At 32.8% G+C, this 13,122-nt stretch overlaps 1 protein-coding gene across 1 annotated transcript in view; it reads left to right on the forward strand.

The window, feature by feature from the left end:
• The first annotated feature begins 308 nt into the window (after nucleotides 1-308).
• Nucleotides 309-13,122, forward strand: part of LOC149410204 (uncharacterized) — a 74,757-nt gene continuing 61,943 nt past the window's right edge. Inside the window, exon 1 of the mRNA XM_089648970.1 lies at nucleotides 309-449. The gene's annotated coding sequence lies outside the window, so the exon portion shown is untranslated. The remainder of the gene's footprint in view (nucleotides 450-13,122) is intronic.

Raw genomic sequence — 13,122 nt, forward strand, 5'->3', positions numbered from 1 at the left:
TTTTGTTAATTACAACTAAACAACACTCTTCACAAATCTTTCATCACTGTGGACACAATTCATCACATATTCCAAATAAGTTTACTTTTGTAAATACATTGCAACAAACTCCACATAACTATGTAGCGCACAAAAACAACACGCCCTGCAGTTACTAAGCGTTAAGACAGCAAGTTCCAGGAATTATCTGTTCAGTAGCTATTATGTTATTTTATCGCCTTGGTTGAATACCCCTGCATAGTATTGGACTGGCATGAAGTTCCCCAGAAGGCTTGCCAAAATATAAAATATCAGCTGTAAAGAAAACATGGCCGCTGCCAGTTGCAGAGTTGTGCGCGCTCGTTCGGTGTGATGTGTCTAGCAGTGCTGTGAACCCAGAACGGATTAAAGTGACAACTGTGTTTCATCCTTCGTACAATCATTCACCCGCCTCCATTTAAAAATACACGGTAAGTCTTGATGTTATGTCGCAATCCGTCATTGTATATGACCGCCCGTTTTTATGCTATCGATTAATTCGCTGATGGGTGTTTAATTTTTGTTGTTATTCACGTACATTAAATGAAAAAGATATTAAAGCAATTAGATTTTCATTAAAATCTGATTGGATTCACATGCAAGTATGAAGTATAATTCTGTTTCGATGTTTTGTCTGCGTTGTCTGTCAGATTTTAGAAAAAATCGTGGGCGCAGTTTGTTTATTTCAATCTTGCTGAATTATTTTGATGTAGATACCGTGTAATTATTGTTTGTTCTTATTATTTGTTTTTTTTCGTATCTTGTAATGTCAACTGTTCTCTTGTGTGTTATTGTATCGCATGTTATTTTCCTCATTTTTCATAACATATGCATTATGAATGGATGATAAATATCATATTACCTGAGCTCAATAACTCGTTACCTGGTTATACCTAAATAAACATGAACGAATAATGAAATAACATAACATGCAAGCTTGTATGTACACCGTGTACCGTGTTTTTAATTCCCCATATTTTATTTTGATTTGATTTTCTAAATATTAATTAAATTCGGATATTATTTTAAAATTCTATAATATTATTAATACGGTTATTGTTTTCAAAATTTTAGTTAAATTTTTCAAGTTGTGTAATTTTGTGAAAGATTTTTCAAGTTCTGTTATTATTTAAGTTCTGTCAAGCAATTAGACTATAATGATATATTAACATAACTTGTATAGGACTTTCACGGAACCCGAAAATGAACGTTGAAATTTGATGAATTGTTCAAACTCTCCGAAACAATCCGACCTAAATCTTAATTATAAATGCAGTTATTACTGAATTAATGTCAGATATTATTTACTAGATATTAATTGAATTCATTTAAGTTTTATCTTATTGAAAATTCAGTTATTGTTTTTTAGTTTACCTACATTGATTTCTAACATTAACATCGTCGTATCCAGTGAATGGTGGAGAAATCGGAGACGCCTGAAAAAGACATGGGTCCACTAATTTCTAATAAAATCGAGGAATCGGACACAATTTGGGCTATGTGCATAAGTCTAACAATTATCGCACAACATTCTTTCAAACGTTGTTTGTTGACGCACTTGAATTTGTTGTTTTGCTTCTCCTGTAAAATTAGGTAAAACTCATAGCCTTGCAAGCCCCACGACGAATATCTTAATATATGTTGGGCGTAAAAGCAACACACACTATTGTTTCTCTATCTACACAGACAGACTGAGCCACAGCAACACGTGGCGTGTTACAGCTAGTTATATAATAAATTGAAACTAGTAACGTAAAAGCGTTCAAAAGCAGCCAAGCTTGGCAAAACCTCTGTAATTATTATTTAACTGAAAAACTCTGAAGTCGATGGAATAAACTTTCAGAGTTTTTTTTATTGGTGTATAGTACAGAATTTTCCAATAAGAGGTGTTATTTTGAATAGCCCGCTATTTCGGTAAATGTTACTTTTGAAGCTGTCATTTTTTGACATTTGACAAGTAGAAACTACGCCATAAAAATGGAACGATACACGCTTCAACAACGCATTGAAATTATTAAAATTCACTTGAGTGAATCAAATGCAAATCATCTTCAGTGATAAGGCCCATTTCCACCTCGGTGGCTTCGTCAACAAGCAAAATTGTCGCATCTGGGGCTCGGAAAACCTAAGAGTTATTGTTGAAAAGCCTCTCTATCCTCAACGTGCTGTTTGGTGCGGTTTGTTGTCCGGCGGAGTCATTGGACCTTACTTTTTCGAAAATGAGGCTGAAGCAACAGTTACGGTGAATGGATTGCGCTATCGAGAGATGATTAATGATTTTTTTATGGCCGGAATTGGATGGTATTGATCTGGACAGCGTTTACTTTCAACAAGACGGCTCTACGTGCCACACAAGCAACGAAACCATTGATCTTTTACGATTGAATATCAAAATAACACTTCTTATTGGAAAACCCTGTATAATAAGTAGGCTCCGAATGATAATTTTACTATCTAAATATTGGCATATCTATGGTTTTCAGATAAATCCAAAAAAAAGAAACAAATTGACTGTCGATGAATGAAATAAGCTTTGCATTAGCGAAAGCTAATAGTAGAAAAGGTAAAACGTCTAGCATTATATAAATTAATAAGTTATGTAAAAAAAATGTGTTAAAGTTTAATCAGATATATGATCATATTTTCAAACAATCATTTTGCAAGGCATCGCCTTAATTTACGTGTTTGGAACTGTTTTTAGAATAAGGCTAACAAGGTTGCTAAAAGCAATTGAATCATTACATAAAATTTATTGTATACTAGCTCGTGTGTACCCGGAGTTGCTCTGGGTTATGAATATTTTGGAGTAAAGTTTGAGGTTGCTAATTCTAGTACACTGAAAGAAATGTTTAGGTACGATTTACCAAATTTTCAGTAATTATCTACTAAACAGTTTAGTTGCTGTGGTGACTGCCGAACTTTTAGCTACTGTTTGCTAAACAGCAGTTTATTTATGACAGCTTAACGATTCAGATATTCTAGCTAAACTAATCGGTTGAGACAGCTTTCTGTGTTTAGTTGTGTTACCTAAACTAAAAATTATATACCTAAACCATTTTGTAGTGTTCGGTTAGAAAACTTAACTGTTTAGATGTAGTAACCTTATTATTTAGTTAATATTACAAAATGGTTAGGTTGATTAACTAAACTTCGGTTGGAATAGCCCTACCGATATAGGTGTTTTAGCTCTATACTGCTAGCTTTAGGCACTGTAGCTTAGCTTTTTGGTTAGATTATCTATATTAAATAGGAAGTGCAGCTTTGCAGTTTAGCTGAAAACAATACAGGGTGTAAATGTAACCACCATCAACTCGAAGGATTATACCCATAATTCAGAATCATGGGTTAAATACTTTGAGTTGCAGGTAGTTTATTACAACCCTTTTGAGAGATGAAACCTAAATAAATAAATATTCTGTTTTGTAAGACTAGAAAGTACTTATTAAAAACCTCATTCATATAAAAGTTATTTTGTTAAGAATCGTCTCTCAAAATATTGTTTCCAGCTACCAGCAAAGCCTCAAAAAAGAAAACACGTTTGATCATACACACATTTATATTATCATTTTTTATTATAATTTTTTTTTAAATATAGTAAAAGATGTTTGTGTCCTGATTTGGCAAATTCTTTTCGGCGCTGCCTGTATGTGTCTAGTAATTTACCTTTAGCAGCAATTTTTTGGGTAGGCCCAAAACACACATATGGGGTGAAATATACAGCTGCGCTTTCTTTATTAAAGACTTTGGTGATTTGAAAAGCAAATTCATAAAATATCTTGCTTGTAATGGATCTATCTGGATTACCCTGAAATTCCTTACTTATAATAGTACTGCACAGTCTGGCAGAATTGTCCAACAGACCCTTTGACTCAAACTGCATTAAAAGTGCTTGCCCTTCATTGATTGATAGGAGATGATTGCGTAAGTCCTGGAAAACAAAATTAAATTGCATATTGATTACATAACTAATAACCACTTCTATAATCATCATAATATCAGTCACAGGATGGCTATTCTACGCTGCCACTACTAAAATACATATATCGGAATGTATAAAACAATTAACCTAAGTTACTTAGGTATCTGAAACTTACTAAAATTATTTAACTTACATTCGAAATTTGCTCTACAAAAGCTTCTTGCGTTATTCTTTGTGATTTGTTTTTATTTTCCACCAAGGAAATGTCATTTACAAGGAAGTCATCGTGTTGATAATATATGGGCGTTGTTTGTTTGGAAGTTGAAGGTATATCTTCAATCTGAAACAAAAAGCGGGTATGTACACAAAGGGGAAAGAAAGGGTGAAGGGGTCAAGCTTTGTTTTTATCCCTTTGGAATTGCTTGACCCCCCCGGCAGTCGATTTATTCATTAATTACAGGAATTATTATTTAAATACTATTATTTTTGTATCAAAATCGCGTCCGGTACAACTATTTCCAAATGGTTAGCCAAAAAAGGCCTAGGTATACAATATGTCATCATTACTACTTTTAAAAACTTACACTTATGACAGGTGGATTAATAACATCCTTGGGCGCATTAATGTGTGCTGTAGGCAGTGCCCGGTGCCCTACAGTCGGAATCAATTCTTTAATATCATCTTGAGATATTATCAGGAGTGTTTTCGAGTCTATGGCTTGAGTCTGAAATAAAGAAAAAAAACGACGAGAAAATAAAAAAATTTTCAAAACAAGAAAATAAAAATTTATTTTTCAAAGGAATGAAATATATTCATTAAAAAAATGTATATTTATACAACAGCAGATACCGAACACCCTGTATCATGAATCAAGCAGAGATAAAATAGTTTTAATAATGAAATTATTTCATTTATATGAAAATTTCAAATGTAAACATTAACAATGGGTGGTCACCCTATATTTAAAAAAACATATCCCTCCCAAAAAAAACACAACAGAATTCAATGTTCAAAATGTTATGTCCGAATTAATAATTTGCAATACACATTTATTAAAATTAAATATAACCTGCCATGATTGACCATCCATCGGTACGATTTCAAAGCTAGTTTGGTTGGTTCTAGTTTCTGGCTAGGGTAAAACTGTAACTTAGAAAATACTACAGTTTCAAACAACATTCGTTCAATACAAAATAATACTGGCGGAAACAAACAAAGAAATAAAGGCGCCCTTGAGGTGATTTTGCACAAAAACGGCGCTATACAAGTGATCCAATTATTATTATTTTTTTTATATACCACTCTCTGTAACTGGTGTCATGACTCCTGACACAATCTTGGTTGTAGCGTCAACACGCACTCTTCAAACTAGGTACATAATAAATACAAATCTTCTAAATCTATTGCGTAGGTACCTGAGTCATGGAATAATGAAGGTGCCAGTTTCTAAATCAAATAGAATGGATATTATCATAATATATGATATCATAGTTCCATGATCTAAATTCTAAATCAATAAAAAAATGAAAAAAGAAAACTCACCTTTAAATGTTTCTATGTAAGCCTCCAGATTCCAAGAAATTAAATAATCCCCCACGGTTTTGTCTGCCATTATCACTAGGAACTAGGAACAGCGGTTAACATAAATTCAATTCAATTCAAAAATAAATTCGCAACGCGCACAACGAACGTCAATTCACGTATGGTGCGAACTGTGGCGATCTGAGAACTGCGCATAAATGAACCTACACCGAACTGCGTCGTAAATGAACACCTGCGTCGACCGCTAGCGACGACAAAAAGATCTACCAAAGTTCGGGAGATTTAACTAAAGTTTTGTTGCACTTTGCCTAAGTTTGTGCAAAGCAACTAATTGTTATGTAAAAATACCAAAATTTAGATATTCCAACCTCAGTTTTGCTATATGAACAAAACATTTAACCAAACTAGATGTTTAGTTAAATTTAGCTAAATACTCTGGGAAGTAACACATAAACTTAAGTTACTAAAGTGAAATAGGTTTAATAAAATAAAATACTTTTTTGTTTTAAAACCACGATATTTATTAATTTAAGAACCGACCGGTTTCGCTTTACTTAAGCATCATCAGGGTACAAATTAATACTAGGAGATTAATACTAGGAGACAAATTAATACTAAGAACCGGTCGGTTCTTAAATTAATAAATATCGTGGTTTTTAAACAAAAAAGTATTTTATTTTATTAAATATGTCAAACCACAAAGTGATTGCTTTCTACAATAATATGAAATAGGTTTAGTAAATTACTTTAGCTTGATTAACCAAACCGATTATTTTGTTTAGGTAAGTATGCTTTTAGTGTGCTATTATTAAAGTTTAGTTGTAATACCTCAAGCACATTTTACTAAACAACGATGGTATCTGCACATAAAGTATTTTAGGTAAAGTAGCTGAAGTTTAGGCGATGGTTACACAACTTCAATTAGCTTAACACTTTAGCTAACTCATTTTTTTCAGTGTATACCTCAAAACTGAGTGCATTTTTTAAGGTGGCAATAACACTATTGTAACAATTAAAAAAGCTTGCGTTTTAAAAGCATTTGTTTCACTTGATCGTGCCATTTCAGCTTAGGCATCCTGGACTTGTTCTACCTTTACCTTTCACCTCATACATTCTCCTTATGCCCTTTCTTTATCACATACTACGCCATATTTTGCCATAAGTATTTGATTCGTTGGATCGTGCCATGTCCCCAAATTTGCCTACCATTCACGAATGTATACCACATTGGGTTCCATGATAACTGAACACAGTGACAATTCAACACACATTTAAAAAGTGATATAAAGTCATTAGAAACGATGAAATTTTTTTTAACCTAACCTACATAACCCAGCTAATAAAGTTTTTGTTTTATCACTTTCCATGACTTTATATAACTTTTTAAAGATGTGATGAATTATCATTGTGACGATTTATCCGGTTACCACCACATTGTCACTATTAAAAACTAAATTGTATCGATTTTTATTCGACTCCGTATATCATTCCAGTGCAGAGACAATGCGAAGTCTTCCCAGGGCGTCCCCGACTTCTACTACCATTCAAACCACTATCTAAGCACTGCTGGCATTAATAAGAAAAAACTTTGAAATTCTCAGCGAAATCGATCCAGTAGGTGGATAAACAAAGAAACATTAATTTATATACATATATAAAAATTTCCTTAAAAAACTAATTATAGATTTAAATTATATTACTCAACAGATGATCACTGCTCTTCCAAACAGAAAACGTTCACTTCAAGACAAACAACATCAAAGACAAAAAAAATGTGAATTTATGTAATTGAACCTGTGTAAAATGATTATTTATTGAATAATATTAAAAAATCTACATACATCGAAATGTAAGGACGGATTGTTCCACAGAATTTGTCCAATTCATAAAATTTCAAAGGTGATATTCAAGTTCTGTAAAGTTTTTATTCAAGTTTTGTTATTATTTCAGTTTCGTCATAACGTTCATAAATGATGCGGAATGGTATAATAACAGAACTTGAAAAAAAAAACAAACCACCTAAATGTTCGTTTGTTCAAAATCTTAAATATCCGAACGTTCTTCACTGATTGCTTTCAAATTTTGACACAACTTTGCATTCGAATACGCGTGTGTTTTTGTATTATATAGATGTCACCTGTGACAGGTAAAAACATGTTTTTTTGGAAAACAGCGCCATCTGTTGGACAGACATGTTTTTTTTAAAACAGCGCATTCTGTTGGACGTAAAAGCAACACACACTATTGTTTCTTTATCTGCACAGACCGACTGAGCCACAGCAACGCGAGGCGGGTTACAGCTAGTTATATAATAAATTGAAAATAAGTTTTACTTTCAAAAGCAGCCAAGCTTGGCAAAACCTTCACAATTATTATTTAACTAGCTGATGTGTGCCCGGCATTACTCGGGGTTATCCTTAGGAAATAGACATATAACATAGTGGACTTTTCTTTTGACATTTTAAAGATATACAATTCCGTGGTACATTATTTTTAGGTATCTCATAAGGTTTAGCCAGCGTTACTAATGCAAAAGCGTTAGCAATGTGAACGTTCGAAAATATTTTTTTTACGACTTGATTACAAAACATCGACTTTTCTCTATGGTATATTAAAATAATATGCTTGGATTATATATATAAACCTTCCGGAAGAAATTCTCTAAATGACAGTGAAAACCAAAACTAAGTAAACTAAACGCACAAACAGACGGACACGGATAGCTAGTTTATTTTATACTATTTAGAGAATTTTCATTACGCTTCAAGACACATTGTTACGCTTTGTAATTACTAGCGATTATTTCTATTGAATTCATTAATGTTCAAGGAAATTAAAGAATTGAGGAAATCCTAGCTAAAGTTGGCATTTTTATGTGAATATCGCGCTAGTCTCAACTGAGTGGAGTCAATGGGACTATTACATCTTTAATTCAGATATGTTGTTGTATAAAAATTTTCCATAAAAAATCATTAATCATCTCTCGATAGCGCAATCCATTCACCGTAACTGTTGCTCCAGCCTCATTTTCGAAAAAGTAAGGTCCAATGACGCCAGACCATAAACCGCACCAAATAGTCACACGTTGAGGGTAGAGAGGCTTTTCAACAATAACTCTTGGGTTTTCCGAGCCCCAGATGCGACAATTTTACTTGTTGACGAAGCCACCGAGGTGGAAATGGGCCTCAAGATGATTTGCATTTGATTCAGTCAAGTGAATTTTAATAATTTCAATGCGTTGTTGAAGCGTGTATCGTTCCATTTTTATTAATAACGTAGTTTCTACTTGTCAAATGTTAAAAAATGACAGCTTCAATAGTAACATCTACTGAATTAGCGGGCTATTCAAAATAACACCTCTTATTGGAAAACCCTGTATATAAACTTTCCGGAAGTAATTCTCTAAATGATAATGAAAACCATATCAAAATCTAGCACCAACAAACAGACAGACGCGGATAGCGACTTTATTTTATACTATTTAGAGATACGGTTAAAAACGGGATTGCAGGCATTTAACGAATGAATTGACAAGTTTTTTTAATAAACTTTCAGTAAAACACGAATTGAATGCGACGTCGGAACACGTGTTCATAAAAATTGTAATATTTTCACATTTCGTCATTATATAATATCAGGACAAACGTGAGTACGTGAACACGTGTTCCGAGTTTTTATGATTTTACTAAAAGATTTTTAGGAAACTGCCTGCAGTCTCGTTTTTACAGGATTTTAATTAATCAGCAATACTATTTTTTCTCCGTGGACTCAACTCACCGCCCTTGGGATTATTTTTCACAAAAACGACGCTAGTCAAAAATACGACTAATCGGAATATCTGGGCATTTTCCCCCACATTTCCACCATTACCAGATTGCTAGAAGTCTGACAATTCTGGGACTAACTACCATTATATGTACTTCTCATTGCCCATAATACTAATGGATAGTTATTATGTGGATATTTTCAATTTATCACTTAGTTAATATTAAAATAAATTGCTGGGGCAGTACGCTGCACAATAGTAATGTAATACTAAAAGTCAGGGTTTATTTCAGTGCAGAAATTCTGGGACTAACTACCATATGTATTCCTCTTTGCCCAGAATACTAATGGAGGGAAACAATTATACCAAGTCAGTGGACATCTTCAATTTATCTTTAAACAAATATAAAATGTTGTTAATGAAGCAATTCAGTTGTGTACAATAAATAATGTATGTCTTAATATTCACATGTAAAAGCCCTGAAAAGGGGCGTTAATCAATAAATAAATAATTGTTTAATTTTATAAACCATTCCTCCGCAAAAATGATCATAAATTTAAAATCTGTGTATTTAAAAAAAATATCACCTAAATTAAGAAATCACCAAATTTATTTATTTATTTATTACACGCCCTAGTGGGCTTTTCTTTAAAAAAATACAAGAATTTTGTATCAGAGTAAACACTTAAAAATTAATACAATAAAGAAGAATGTAAACATAATGGCAAAAATGAATCCTCACGCATATAATTGAGTTTAAAAGATTCAACAAAACAAAATAGTAGAAGCGGAGAAGTTATATGGGTACATAGGTCTATTTGTGTCTAGAAGAATAAAAGTGATAGAATATACAACATTTATACTGATTAGTTTTCAAATGAAATATATCACCCAGATCAGAATATTTGTTTCCGAGATTGTGAAGTCTCGGAATCGGAGAATTTTGGTAAGCTAGTGTCCTGGTGTTATTGAAGTAAAAAGGTAAGAAATGTCGGCATGATTTTTTGGGAACATGGATATTGATACATTGAAGTAATTCGGGACAGTCAATTTTAAAATGTAGTATTCTTTGTAACAGTATTAAATCTGTGCTTATTCTTCTTTCTGAAAGTTTCAATAGAGACATTTTATCCAAGAGGTAATTGTAATTTATGTTTTGTATAGGAATATGCAATTTATAATTTATAAACCTTAGAAACTTCCGTTGAATCGTTTCAATGTTATCTGAATGAATATTAAAAAATGGAGACCATAACGTAGAGTTATACTCAAGTTGGCATCTGACAGGGTTTTATATAACATAATAAATGTTCCTAAATTATTGAAATCTTTTGCAGCTCTCAAAACAAAGCCAAGAGTCTTTAGGGCCTTGTTGATAATATTATTAATATGACATAGAAAGGTGAGTTTACTGTCGAACATAATGCCTAGATATAATTTGAATTATAATTTACACATTTAAAATGATTTAATTATTTATTTTATTGATACATGATTTAGAGAGTACATACATGTAGTTTTTTGTGATATTTCACCCTCCATGCTAGGGATGACCATGTGTTATGGCGGGTGAATTTTACAGTTTGTATCATCTCTAAATAGTATACAATATACAGTGGTGCCTCACACAACGAACGCCTCGCACAGCGAATGCTGCACACAACGAACTTCCTTTTCGTTCATTTCACGATTCATACAACGAACTTCGCTTCACACAACGAACTTCGCTTCACACAACGAAGTCGCCCGATCTTCTACGATCACTGCCGATTAATTGCATCCTCCCGCGCAGGCAGTCGTTAGACTCGTTAGTCACTGCGTAGTACGCTTAACTTACGCACGTATCGCAGCAATCGTTCTTCATTACGAATTAAATCGCACACGTATCACGGCAGTCGTCCTTTTAAGATAAACTCAACATTTTTTTTATATGATGGGTTCTAAAAAAAGCAGGAAGGTGATTTCTCTTTTGCGCACCATCGGCGGAAAATGGATGAAGATGTGCAAGATTCGATTATTTCTTAAAATTAAAAAATGTGTGTTTTTTTCATTATGTTTTTAGATGTATCTAAATAAAAATAATAACAAAAAATTTATCTTTTTTTTATGTCATCTTACCATATTTTATGCTACAGAACGAATTATTTTTTTTTAACATGTATTGTTATGGGAAAACGCGTTTCACATAACGAACTTTTCGCATAACGAACTTGCTCCTGGAACGAATTAAGTTCGTTGTGTGAGGCACCACTGTAGTTGGTATCTGCGTCCGTCCGTTGGTGCACTTAGTTCTTCTAAACTACGCAACGGATTTTGATAGGGTTTTCACTATCATTTAGAGAATTTCTCCTGGAAGGTTTATTTATATAATATTTTTAGAAGGTAAAGAAAAATCGATGTTTTGTAATCAAGTCTGGCTAAACCTTATGAGATACATCAAAATAATGTACTACGGAATTGTATATCTTAAAAAGGCCTATAGAAAAGCCGTTATTTTATAAGTCTATCTACTAAGGATAACCCTTAGCAACGCTGGGTACACCTCAGTTAGTTGAATATAGAAATTGGACATGGTAAAAATACACTTTTTATAAATCTAAATAATGAATTAAAAATACATACAGGTTCAACAGTTGTATTAAACTGACTAAATAAAATAAATTTATAATTTTTCATGTAAAAATATACAATTTTCCAATCTTAATATTTAAAAATTCAGCCTGGGTATTGCGTATTTTGCGCTCGCAAAACTCGAAAAGTAGTCTACTGATATCGCTGAAAAATCCAAAGGTTGTTCTTATTAGTGCCAGGAGTCTTTAGAGAATGGTTTGAATGGGAGTCGGGCACGCTCGAGGACTTAATGCTAAATCACTATTTTGATTAATCTTTATAACGAATTGGTGTACATTATGAATACCAAAAAATATGCTTTAGATAAATTGAAGGTTTTCCAATCTTTTCGCTTGAGTAGAATACACATAAAAAAATTAAATGTAAACTACAAAAAAAAAACATTTTTCAATAGAAATGTATGAACGCGTAAAGGAAACAACTTTAAAAAATACATTATTATAGCTATGATTATCTGTGACAGTTTCAATTGATTAACTTTTTTGCTTTCTTATAAAATTATTTACAAAATAAATATAAACCAGTTTTTTACTTGAAATCGAACGTTTCTAGACTCCGTTTGTCAAGCTATTTTAATGCCTATTACTTACAATATAAGGTATACCAAGAATATACATATTTTTGGCTTGTAGCCTCTTGCACCGGAATGATATACGGAGTTGAATTAAAGTAGTTGTAATGTAGTTACAGTAACACTAATGAAAAAGCGAATGAAAATCGTGTGACATGACTAAAACGTAATATACAAACTTTGTCGAAAACGCCCATCTATCAATCAATACAAATATCGTTAGGTCACGTATCTTCCACTCTGGTTGACTGATTTCAGTATCGCCCTGTCATCGGTCCAATCAAATCAAACATCAAACACAATCCAAACGTTGCTGTTTGTCTTTCAACATCGCAATTATTTGACACAACGAAATCCGACAGTTGGTTGTAAAAATGATTTGAGACACAGCAGTCTCCCAGTGAAAATTACGAAATATCAAAATTGCGCAAATCAAGTTTCGTCTAAATATTTATGTCGCGTGATTCGTTCTCACATTCTCACAGTTTTTGCAAAAGAAGTAACTACCTACCTCAATAAAGTAACCGCAATAAATACGTTATAACGGGTTTTCCAATAAGAGGTGTTATTTTGATATTCAATCGTAAAAGATCAATGGTTCCGTTGCTTGTGTGGCACGTAGCGCCGTCTTGTTGAAAGTAAACGTTGTCCAGATCAATACCATCCAATTCCGG

The sequence above is a fragment of the Hesperophylax consimilis genome, chromosome 28, assembly GCF_061612785.1.
Source record: "Hesperophylax consimilis isolate HC1 chromosome 28, BYU_Hcon_1.0, whole genome shotgun sequence".
In the NCBI taxonomy this organism is placed as follows: domain Eukaryota; kingdom Metazoa; phylum Arthropoda; class Insecta; order Trichoptera; family Limnephilidae; genus Hesperophylax; species Hesperophylax consimilis.